General features: G+C 45.3%; 1 protein-coding gene across 1 annotated transcript in view; it reads right to left on the bottom strand.

The window, feature by feature from the left end:
* The window catches only part of RFFL (ring finger and FYVE like domain containing E3 ubiquitin protein ligase), a 79,529-nt gene extending 78,751 nt beyond the window's left edge, over window positions 1-778 (bottom strand). Inside the window, exon 1 of the mRNA XM_043964119.1 lies at window positions 618-778. The gene's annotated coding sequence lies outside the window, so the exon portion shown is untranslated. The remainder of the gene's footprint in view (window positions 1-617) is intronic.
* Between the last annotated feature and the right edge of the window lie 12,093 nt (window positions 779-12,871).

The raw sequence follows: 12,871 nt of genomic DNA, 5'->3' as shown, positions 1-12,871 counted from the left end.
AGGGTGTATGAGGGGGAAGTGGGGATGGGAGGAGTCACAGAGCACCCGGCCTAGGAGGGCATCCTGGGCAAGGCTCTTCATCTTGGTGTGCCTCAATTTCCCCACCTAAAGTAACCCGTCAAAACGCTCAGCTCAGTGCCTGGCACACAGTAGGCATACAGAGGTTCAGGGGCAATAAAGGTTAGTTAAGAGATTAGCACAGCGCTGGGCACATTGTAGGCGCTACATAAATGTTAGCTAGTATCATTCCCAAAGTCCCCTTTGACCCAAGAAACCAACACAGGAGAGGGTGTAGGTAAGTTTGAGCTCAGAAGGGCCCTTTGTCGAAATCCCAGTCCAAACCCGGTTATTGTAGAGATGGCAAACTGAGGCAGGGGGCAGGGAAACGACTCGCTCAAGGTCACATGGGGAAGCTGAACAGGATTCGAACCCAGGTCTTAGGGCTCCAAATGGAGCGGCTCATTGCTAGGGGGTGAAAGGGTCCCGGGTGCCGTAAGGGGGATCCAGCCTCCCCTACCCAGGGTCTCCCGCGAGGGGGCGGGTCCATCTGGGGGAGGGGGAGGGGCGCAGGGGTGAGCTGGGGAGTGGAGGGCCCCCTCCCCGGGTCCCCGCCTCACCTGCCACCTTCCCCCGCTCCACCCGCGCGGAGGCGGGGGCTCAGCTTTCGCGTCCCGCCCGGGGAGGGGTCGCTTCAGGCGCCACGGCGGCGGCGTCTCTGGGGCTGAGGGGCCGAGGGGGGCGGCCGGGACATCCTCCCCGGCGGCCCCAGGAAGTCTCCTCCCCGGGTCCAGCGCGGTCCCGCCCCTCCCCGCCGGGCACGCCCCGCCCCTCCGGGCACGCCCCGCCGCGCACGCCCCGCCCCTCTTCGAGAGCTCCTCGCGCTTGCGCCCTCCGCCGACGCTGTTCTCCAGGGTAACACCATAGAGCCTCGCGGGAGGCTGGCGGCTAGAGAGGCGCCGCGGAGCCTGCGCCCCCTGGCGTTCTGAAGAGGACCCCGAAAATCCACGGGCACCGGGTGCGTGATTCTCCAAGCTAAAGTTTCTTAAACTCTGAGTCTTGTAACTGAATGTGGCGGTCGCGAAAAATTTGGCAACAATATGTGTGTGTGTATACATATACACACATACATACATATATATGTATATATACTGTTAATATGAATATATGGATAACCTGGATTTGATGAAGGTGCCTTTTTTTTTTTTTAACATTTTGTGGGGCAATGAAGGTTAAATGACTTGCCCAGGGTCACACAGCTAGTACATGTCAAGTGTCTGAGGCCAAATTTGAACTCAGGTCCTCCTGAATCCAGGAGCCCTGCTTTATCCACTGGGTCACCTAGCTGCCCCCATGAAGGTACCTTATTATCCAAAAGTATTTTTTATGAAACTCTGGGATATTAGGAGCAAAATGTCCTTCAAATGAACTCCAAACTGAACCCAGATAGGAAGCAGATAAAAGACCCTACCTAGAGGCTTCTTTTCCCTCAGGATAGTAAATCCCTATCTTATGGTAACATCTGGGCGTCCTCATCCTTGCCAAACCCTTTTTTTCTTTTGAATCCTGTAATCTTATCATGATGCTTCGGTATTTCCCCATACTTGTTAAACTGTTAAACTGCCTTTGCTTCTGTATCATAGTATTGAAACTGACAACACCCTGTAATCAGTGGACCAAAAAAACCCCATATATACCCTCAGAACTGGGGAGTCTCTGAGTTTCCCTCTTAGCAGGGGAGTCTCCACATGTTCATGCGTTATATATTTCTTCTTGGGACAAAATATTAAATTGATATTATGTTTTTTCTGTCTGTTTCTGATCTGTTTTGTACGAGGATAGGTATCACATTCCCTGATCTTGTTGTTAGGATCTGGTTTGTCTTGTAGGAGATATTATAAGATATTATAATTTCTCTGATCTGTTTGTAGGAGACAGGCAGATAAAAAAGTATATTTTAATATTCAACAATATACACCTGTCTTATATACCTATATACCCTGGGTTGCATAAAACTTTCTCAGGCAAAAAGCGGTTTCGAGCAGAAGCCGTAGAAGCCCAGCTCTAGGGGAGCACTCAGAGTCAAAACCCAGAAGGAGGGGGGTAGGTGGGTGGCAGAAGCCCCACAACTGCATGGCTTCTCCTGGAGCATTTAATTAATGCCTGCTTTGTCGTGCTAAGCACGAGGGGGACAAAGAAAAGCAAAAACACTGCCTGCCTTCAAGGAGCTTACAGTCTAATGACCACATACAAACAACTATGTACAACCCAAGAGGATAGGATACACTGGAGGGGGTCTTAGAGCCAAGGCACTAATATTAAGTGACTCACCCAAGGGGAGAGAGTTCCCACCTTGATGACTCCCAGGATGCATTGTCAAAGCTTTGGATCAGGAGCTAGGCTAGGCAAAAGTGGTCCCTGGTGTGGCAGTGATGGACTGCATGGGCTTTGAAGCCTAAATGAGAAGACCCCTGAGTGCTAACAGGAGAGATGGAGGTAAACATAGAGATGAGATGAGAATTAGAGACCCATGGGATCCAAGAGCAGGGAGACATTGAGAGTTTTGGGGTAGGGTTGGGGGGCGGGGGGATTGAATGCTCCAGGGAACACAACTGTTAGGGTTACTAGAGTCTGGTGTGAAGGGGGTGGGGGTGATTATCAGGGGATATGTAGACACACACACACACACACACACAGAGGATTCTTGCATCAGGTAGGAGGCTAGACTGGATGACCTCTAGGGTCACTTCCACTTCTGAGGTTTTCTATCCTAGCTCTTCCAACCCTTCTGCTTGTGTTAACTGACAAGCCTTCGGTTAGGTATCTGTGAAAGGAAGAGGTCAGCACACTGGCCAGACAACCTCTCCACCTCCACCGTGGTAACCTCACCCAGGCATTGCCTTCAACACTATAGCCTCCTCTTCCTCCAGTGGCTGAGTCCCTTCCCCAAACATCCATTTGAAGAAGTACAATGCTCACTTAAAAACATAGCTTAGGGCACCCACTAGCTACACACTAGGGTGCCCCCTTCTCATGAAAAGAAAATAAAGCCTTTGGGGGGAAAAAAAAACATAGCTTAGTCCATGACTCCCAAAATTAGTCCTTCCCAGGTCCTTTTTACCTGTTGCCTCCTCCACTAAACCCTTGCTTCTTAAACTGTGGGTTGTGATCCCATGTAGAGTCTTGTAGAGGTCATGAAAAATTTGGGAACAGTAAAACATTATGTCTATCTATTTTACATACCTATATACCTGGAATCGTGTAAAAATTTCTCAGTCGGAAAGGGGTCAGGAGTGGAAAAAATTTAAGAAGCCCCAGCACTGGACTATAAACTCCTGGAGGGCAAGGACTGTCTTTTTTTGAGTATCCCCAGCACTAAGAACTTTGCCTGGTGCATAAGTGCTTAACTATTTTTCTACCATCTATCTGTAGTATTATATGGTACAAGTATCTATTTATACCTACAACTCCACTGAAAACAGGGAATCCATTCTTGTAAAGTTGTATCAGTCTGCTCTCATTGCCTCTACTTCCTCTCCTTATCTCCCATGCCTGGAAATTTCTTCCTCCTCATCTCCAATTTCTGGCTTCCACAGTTTCCTTTAAGTCTTAGCTAAAGTCCTACCCTGGGTAAAATGCCTTTTTCAGTCCTTCTTAATCTTAATTAATCTTAATCTTCTCCATCCATATCTTGTTTGTCCACAGTTCTTGGCATGTTGCCTCCCCCATTAGACCGCAAGGGACAGGCTTTTTGAGTTTTAAAAGTTTCTTTTCTCTAGCTTTCCGCTATACTACTCTATCCTGGTTCCTCCAACCTCTCAAACTGATCCTTCTCAGTCACCTTTGCTGGGTCTTCAATCAGTCAGCTACTGTTCTGCCCTGGGCCCTCTAACGTCCTCTCTTCATTTATTGATTTTCCCATCTCCCTTTGATTCAATTGTCATCTCTCTTCTGCTGATTCGAGGATATAATTATGTAGCCCTAACCTCTCTTCCAACTATTGGATATGGGAGTTAGAGATAATACTAATGGATATTTTGAACTACATGTACCATAGACATCTCAAAGACAACTTATTCAAAACAAAACTCATTATCCTTCCCCTTTTCCTAACTTCTCTATCACAGTTAAGGGCAACACCATCCTCTTACTTACCCAGGGTCAAAACATAGGGGTCATTCTCAATTAATTCTTCACTTTCTCCCACCACTACTAATGTGCAATCTTTTGCCAAGTCCTATTAATTTTACATTTTTTGTGACCCCGCTCTCTCCTCTGACACTGCCACTATCCTGGTGCAGACCCTCGTCCCCTCACATCTGGACTATTGTAATAGCCTCCTGGTGGGTCTGGCTGCCTCAAGTTTCTCCCCACTCCAAGCCCTACTCCACTCAGTTGTCAAATTGATCTTCCTAAAGTGTTACCATACCAGCCCTGCCCCCACCCCCCAATACTTTCCAGTGCCTCCTTATCATCTCCCAAATCAAATATCAAATTCTCTGTTTGGAGTTCAAAACCCTTCATGATGCAGCTCCCTTCTACCTGTCCAATCTTCTTCTTTTTTTGGCAGGTTAATGAGGGTTAAGTGACTTACCCAGGGTCACACAGCTGGTAAGGGTCAAGTGTCTGAGGCCATATTTGAACTCAGGTCCTCCTGAATCCAGGGCCAGTGCTTTAAACACTACACCAATGTGGTAAAAATTATTGGAGTTAAATTGACTCATTTGTGAGGGGCCTCGCCTGGCCCACCCTGAAGTTAGTATTCTACTGAGGTCAGAAGGAGAAACCTCTCCATAGGCAGTTTTTGAAGGACCTCCCCTTTTGGGGGAGGCTAAGTCACTTCCACAATGCTGGTTCTTCTCTTCTCTCTCCTCTGCCTTTCTGGTGGTGAGAACAACTAGCAGATGTTCCAGGGGTGGTGAGTGAACACAAAAGTCCTGCATTTCTTTGAATTAGCTTAATTGGACACGAGCTGGGGATTGTATAGACTTAGATTAGAGCTAGGAGAATTTATCTGTATTTCTTTTTCCCTACTTCCTAATCTTTGATTTTTATTAATTTCACCTTTGTTGTTTAATTAATTCCCAAGTAATAAAATCTGATCCTTTTGTGGAAGAGAAGCTGTAAGGCTCCTTTCTTATTGGCCTGGGAGAAATATCTAAAAGGGCAGTTCGGAGGAGAGGGAGCTTTGAATCTAGAGGTCCTTCATTATTTCTGGGACCTCAATATTTCGGCGAGTCACCCAATTAATTCTCCATATATTACATTTGGCCCCCACACCACCTAGCTGCCCCCTGCCCAATCTTCTTATATCTTACTTACCCCAATAGCACATAGCAATCCAGTGACACCACCCTCCTTACTGTTCCTCAAACAAGACATTCCAACTCCAAGTGTTTTTACTCTCCATCCTCATCTCTGCCTCTTGGCTTCCCTGAAGTCCAAGATAACATCCCACCTTCTACAAAAATACTTTTCTCAACCCCGCGTAATGCTAGTGCCTTCCTTCTGTTGACTGAAACAGTTAAGCCTATCTATTTCTTGTTGGTAAATAGTTGTTATCATGTTTTGGTTTTTTTCCCCCATTAGACTGTGAGCAACTTGAAAGAAAGGGCTGTTTTTTACCTTTCTTTGTACCCCAGCACTTAGCACATTTCCTGGTGAATAGTAGGTGCTTTAAAAATGCTTGTTGAGGGGAGCAGCTAGGTGGCACAGTGGATAAAGCACTGGCCCTGGATTCAGGAGGACCTGAAATCTGGCCTCAGACATTTCACATTTACTAGCTGTATGACCTTGGACAAGTCAGTTAACCTTCATTGTCCCTCAAAAATTTTTTAAATGCTTGTTGATTTGACTGATACATATCCAACCCTCTTCTCTCTCCTGAGAGAGTACCCAAGTGCCACAACTGCCTCTGGACATTGGATGTCCTGCAGGCATCTCCAGCTCACAATATCCAAAAGTGACCTCTGAAACCCACACCTTTTTTGAACATTTCTATTTCTACCCACCACCATTCTCTCTTTTTTTTTTTTTTTAGTGAGGCAATTGGGGTTAAGTGACTTGCCCAGGGTCACACAGCTAGTAAGCGTTAAGTGTCTGAGGTCGGATTTGAACTCAGGTACTCCTGACTCCAGGGCCGGTGCTCTATCCACTGTGCCACCTAGCTGCCCCCACCACCATTCTCTTAGGCACCTCAGTTCCCAACCTCAACTCCTCACCCTTCTTTGGAAACATATTAAGACCTTCTTTCTCAGCTTCAACTGAAAAAGATTAAGAAATAACTATTTCTTAGACTAAAGTCCCCTCCAAACTTACCTGAAAGAAACTTTATCAAACTTCTTAAGGAAACCATGCCCTCCACTAAAGTCCAGCTCCTCTTTCATTTAGGCACATGTGTAAAAGGTCAATAATCAAAGGGAAGCCACTGAGACTCACCCCTCCCCAAATGGATAAAAGGTGGTAACCAGCCTTTGAAAAGGAAATATGTTTACTTCTCTAGTTTCAGTCTTTGCCTTCTCCATTATCAGAAGGGATTCAAGGAATGACCTACCTAAAAGCAGACCTTTCTCTCCCCATTTTTTAAAAAATTTAATTTAATTTTTATTTTTTTGCGGAGCAATGAGTGACTTGCCCAGGGTCACACAGCTAGAAAGTGTCACGTGGCTGAGGCTGAATTTGAACTCAGGTCCTCCTGACTCCAGGGCCGGTGCTCTATGCACTGCGCCCCCTAGCGGCCCCTCTCTCCACATTTTTGAAGGTATTAGAGTACTGAGCAGTGAAAGGTCTTTTTTATTACTTCAGTTCACCCATGACTAGGTTGGAATGGAGAGTAAGAGGGAAGTGGTTGTAGAAGGAATGAGCGGTTTCAGGAAAATGACTCCATAAGGGTGTATAGGAAAAATTAAGGGACAATTGTACCTTACCCTGTGTGTTGTGAGTATGTTTCCTTATAATGTGAAGTTTTCCTTGTTTGAGATTCCCATAAATACTACTTTTTAAATGTCGTGTTAATAAATGATAGCTAGCATTTATATAAGATTTACAAAGTGTTTTACATATGTTAACTCATCTGGTCCCCCCAACAACTCTGTGAAGTAAGTGGTATTATTATCCTCATTTTATAGATGAGGAAATTGAGGCAAAGAAAAGTGACTCACCCAAGGTTCAAGAGTCCCATGTTCTTATCTTTCTTTTTTTGTGTGGGGGTCAGTGCCCAGGGTCACACAGCTAGTGTCAAGTATCTGATCTGGATTTGAACTCAGGTCCTCCTGAATCCAGGGCCAGTGTTTTATTCACTGTACCACCAAGCTGCCCACCCCCCTTGTTCTTATCGATACACTATGCCAACTAGCTGCCTCCTAACATGTTTGTTTGGACATAGGTGGCACAGTAGATGGAATGCTGGGCCTGGAGTCAGGAAAACCTGAGTTCAAATCCGGCCTCAGTACTAACTTGGAGCAAGTCACTTCACCCTCTTCGATTCATTTTCCTCATCTGTCAAATGAGCTGGAGAAGGGAATGGTGAATCACTCCAGTATCTTTGCCAAGAAAACCCCAAATGGGGTCAGGAAGAGTTGGACACAACTGAAACAAATGAACAACAATAAACACGTCTATAGGAGGCATGAGGAGACTCCATCATCATAGACATTCCTCTTTCAGATAGAACAATTCTTGGATTAGAACAATGATAAATTAATTAAAATTGTTTCTGGCAGGCTTGTGTCTGCAATGCAGATTTTTTTTTCTTTCACCCTGCACATCCAATCAGTTGTCAAGTTTTATCCAGTTTATTCCCACACCATCTCTCAAATCTTCCTCTCCATTCACATAGCCACTATCCTAGTTCTAGTGCTCATCACCTCTCACTGGGAGCACTGGAATAACCTGCTAATGAGGCTTTCTCAAGCCTCTCCCCTTTCCAGATTATCTTCCACATAGCTGCCAAAACCACCTTTCTGAAAGTACACACCAGGACAAGCCCCTCCCCTACTCAATAAACTCCCGGGGCTCCTTATTAGTTTCTGGATCAATTACAGATTCCTCTGCTGGGTAAAGTCCTTTAAAAGCAGACTCTGACCTCTATTTCTAGCCTTATTATACATTACTCCCCTTCACCCATTCTACATTCCAGTAGACCTTCTTGCTGGTTCTCACTCTCAAACCTACATTTCCTGTCTCCATACTTTTTATAAGTTATGCCCCCCGCATACCTGTTTGCTACCTTTGCCTCTTCAAACCCCTACATTCCTTCAAAACCCAGTTCAAGCACCCACCAGCAGCTAGTCATTCAATCTACAATAAGCATTTATTAAGTACCTACTATGTACCCGGCACTGTGCCAAGCACTGGAGATCCAAAACAAAGCAAAAGATAGTCCCTGCTCTCAAGGAGTTCACAGTCTAACAAACTAATTTTAGTACGTTTCCCTCAACAAAGTTACTTTATGCTTATATGTGCACATATTTTCTCCCCTGATAGAATGTAAACTCCCTCATACAGGGATTACCTTATTTTTTATAACATTCCTGGAGCCTATCATAGTGCCTGGTATAGTAGGGACTTAATGGCTTATTGACTGATTTATAAATTCCTCCTAACTCTCTATCTGTAGACTTCTTTTTATAGCTTCTTATCAGAAGCATAATTAATAAGTATTTCATTGAAAATGCCTATTTTGGGCAGCTAGGTGGCGAAGTGGATAAAGTGCCAGCCCTGGAGTCAGGAGTACCTTCAAATCCAGCCTCAGACACTTAACACTTACTAGCTGTGTGACACCTGGGCAAGTCACTTAACCCCAATTGCCTCACCAAAAAAAAAAAAAGAAAGAAAATGCCTATGTTATGGGGGAAGCTAGGTGGTGCAGTGGATGAAGCCCCGATCCTGGATTCAGGAGGATCTGAGTTCAAATCCAGCCTCAGACACTTGACACTTACTAGCTGTGTGACCCTGGGCAAGTCACTTAACCCTCGTTGCCCTGCAAAAAACCCAAAAACAAACAAACAAACCAACCAAAAATGCCTATCTTTACTCCAAAGCTGACACTACTGATCCTCCAGCCATTGCACATGCATGCACTTGGGAAAAAATGCCTTGCTAAAAAGAATGGGCAGCTAGGTGGCACAGTGGACAGATAGAATACTGAGTCTGGAGTCAGAAAGACTCCTCTTCAAGAGTTCAAATCTTGCCAACAGATATTTATTAGGTGTGTGACCCTGGGTGAGTCACTTCACCCTGTTTGCCTCAGTGTCCTCATCTGTAAAATGAGCTGGAGAAGGAAATGGCAAACCACTCCAGTATTTTTGCCAAGAAAACCCAAAATGGGTTCACAGCTGAAAAACAACTGAACATCATCACCATTGCTAACCCATACACATTCCTTTGTCTCCTAGCCCTGAAAACCAATGGTCATTTGTTCAGTATTATCTGATCCAAAACACTTGTAAGGCACACAAAAACAATTAACCATAGATCCTGCCTTCAGTGAGCAGTAGGGGAAATGCCATGTACACAAATATAAACACAATGTAGACTGCGATCGGGTGTCATGAATGGTTCTTACAAAATGCTATGCATTTCAGGGCAGGGAGACATCAATCACCCCAAGCTTCATTGGAGCAGGGAGGGCTTCCTGGAGAAGTGACCATTGGCCCATGAAGAATGGGTTGTATTTCAAAAGACAGAGCTGGGAAGACATCCCAAAGAGACTGGAGACTTCCAGAACTAAGCAAAACCCTAACCATACATAGAGGGTTATTAAGACCAAACCCTCCCTTCTAGCTAGTTAATTTAATTTTCATGCCTCAATTTACTCTATCTACACCTCCCAGGGTTAGTCTATGTTCAAAACTACTTGGAAAATTCCAATAATTAATGAAGCAGTGTATGATGATCTTCCAATGGCCGCCTTACCTGAATTCAACACATCCCACTTTCTCCTGCCTGACTATTTTTGTAAATGTACCGTCTCCTCCACCCTTCCACCCCAGCACAGAGGCGACCCCTGCCCCAAAGAACCTCCTCCCAGGGTTTTATGCATTTACTTTCTCTCCCACCCCATCTCTGACCACTTGTCTCTGAGATTCCAAACTCTCATTCTGAGATGAACTAACTTTTGTTCATACCTGCCCTGTCCTGTCAAGAGAAGAGGGACCACCGGTCTCTTGCTACATCTCCCTCCCGCTGAGCGTTACTTAAAATTCCGGAAAAAATAACAGGTCCACTACATTGGCGGGGCAGAAGACCGAGTTGTCAGACGGTCTTCCTGGAAGAAACAGTTTAGCTAAGAACGGAGCACCTGACGTCTCTCCCAGAAAGGGTGTGCTCAACTCACCCACTGGACCCAGTAATTGTACTTGTTTTTTTTAATGGTGCTATTCAGGGGAAATAATTAACTCTGCATCCTCTGACTATATAGAAAACAGCTAACTCACGGGAATGCAACTAAATGATTTGCATATCACCAAGACGGAGGTCTCAGAACTGCATGTCCCCAGATACCTTCCATTCCCCAAGTTAGTTGTAATCGTCATTGCTGTTTTTCTTTTTTATTGGTGCCTTTTCTTCAGAGGAACTCAATAATGCACCCATTGTGCAAGTAATCCGTAATCCCATCCGGTAAGGCAATAGGCATTTTGTGGTAATAAAGCACTAATTCCTCCTTCTCCCCTCATGCCAGGACTAGCACGACGGCCTTTCTAATGGCTCTCCGTGCCCCACGTCTCACCCCACTTCAATCCATCCTCCACTCAAATGCCGGAGAGCTCTTTTCTAAAGCACAGGTCTGACCACAGCATCCCACCGCCCAAGGAGCTGCAATGAATGGCTCCCTATTACCTCCGGGATGTAAAATCCCGGGCATTCAAAGTCCTTTACAACTGGTCCCCCCCCCCCCCTTTCAGTCTTCTCATCCTTTACTCCCATCCCCGTCCCTTAAAATCCAACAATACCTGCTTTCTTGCAGTTCTTCACACACGACCTTCCGTCTTGTTTCTGCTCCCTTTTTACCCAGGTGCTCCCGCTGGAGGGAGTGATCCCTCACCCCATCTCCGCCTCTCATCCCCCAGGGCTATCTTTAAAACTCACTTCCAGGAGGAATTCTTTCCTACTCCGCCCCCAAGGCGAGCTCCTTCCCTCTGAAATCACCTTCCACCTGGTTTGTCCGGAGTTGTTTGACAGTGAGCCCCTGGAGGGCAGGGATGGTTTCAGCCCCCGTATCCCGAGGCTTAGAACTGCGCCTAGCACACGGAGCTTGTGTACTGCGCCGCGGAGACTCTCAATCATATCTCTAGATCTCCTGTGTAAAAATAGGGGGCGTACTGATTGCAAGACCTACCTCAAAGCGTTGCTGGGGGCAAAATGCTTTGTAAACCCAAAGGCCCCTGGCCAGTCGAAATTGCTAGCATTGTCTTCATTACAAAATGGAGATAGGAAGCTGTTATAGAGAAAATTTAGGGGCTGCCTGGTTTCGTGGGTTCCCTACAAAGGAAAAAGAGCACCAAAAGCCAAAAAGAAGAGATAAGATGTTACGTACAAACAACGCTATCCATTATCCTTTCTTAGTTCCGCCTTAGTTGACTGAAATTTTGTTTGGATGTTTTCGAAGACAGAATAAATAGTTTAAAATTTTTTATTGTTGTTTTTTTGTTTTGTTTTTTGGTGAAGCAATTGGGGTTAAGTGACTTGCCTAGGGTCACACAACTAGTAAGTGTTAAGTGTCTGAAGCTGGATTTGAACTCAGTTCCTCCTGACTCCCGGGCCAGTGCTCTAACCACTGCACCACCTAGCTTCCCCAATAGTTTAAATTTTTTTTTTTTAGTGAGGCAATTGGGGTTAAGTGACTTGCCCAGGGTCACACAGCTAGTAAGTGTTAAGTGTCTGAGGCTGGATTTGAACTCAGGTCCTCCTGACTCCAAGGCTGGTGCTCTATCCACTGTGCCACCTAGCTGCCCCCCCCCCCTCAATAGTTTAAATTTAATTGCAATTTCCTAAAGTACAGATCTGATCCTGTCACTCCCCAGCTCAAGAAACTCCAATGGCTCCCTCTTGCCTCTAGGATAAAAGGCAAACTCTTTGGTTTATAACATGGCTCCAGCCTAACCTTTCTGGCACTTTTATGTTACAGCCAAACATGTTTGCTTGCTATTCTCCATACTTCATCAACAAACATGTATTCTTTGTCTGTTGCTGGTCAGTTGTTCCAGTTGTTTCCAGCTCTGTGTGACCCAACTTGGGGTTTTCTTCAGCAAAGACACTGGAGTGGTTTGCCATTTCCATCTAGCTCGTTTGACAGATGAGGAAACTGAGACAAACAGGGTTAAATGACTTGCCCAGAGTCACACAGCTAGTAAGTGTCTGAGATCCAGATCTGAACTCAGGAAGAGAAGTCCTCTCACTTTAAAGCCCAGTTCTGTATCCACCAAGCCACTTAGCTGTCTGGACCACCTAGCTGCAATAGGGGTCTGAATAAAACGAGAATGATTGAACTAAATGACTTCTAAAATTACTTCCCAGCTCTAAATTAAAGAGAGGCTTGGTGAATTCTTTCACTGTGGGTTGCTGTCATTTAATATTAAAATGGTGGAGCAGCTAGATGGCGCAGTGGATGGAGCACCGGCCCTGGATTCAGGAGTACCTGAGTTCAAATCCGGCCTCAGACACTTAACACTTACTAGCTGTGTGACCCTGGGCAAGTCACTTAACCCCAATTGCCTTACTAAAAAAAAAAAAATATATATATATATATATATAAATGGGAGGAAACATAGAGATGATGTAGTGCAACTAATTTTATTTTGGATATGAGGAAATCAAAGGAGCAGGAAGGGGAATGACATACCCAAGGTCACATAGCCTGTCATTAACAAAACAG

Source organism: Dromiciops gliroides, chromosome 4, assembly GCF_019393635.1.
Source record: "Dromiciops gliroides isolate mDroGli1 chromosome 4, mDroGli1.pri, whole genome shotgun sequence".
Lineage (NCBI taxonomy): Eukaryota > Metazoa > Chordata > Mammalia > Microbiotheria > Microbiotheriidae > Dromiciops > Dromiciops gliroides.
This window is presented reverse-complemented; position numbering and strand designations above follow the sequence as displayed.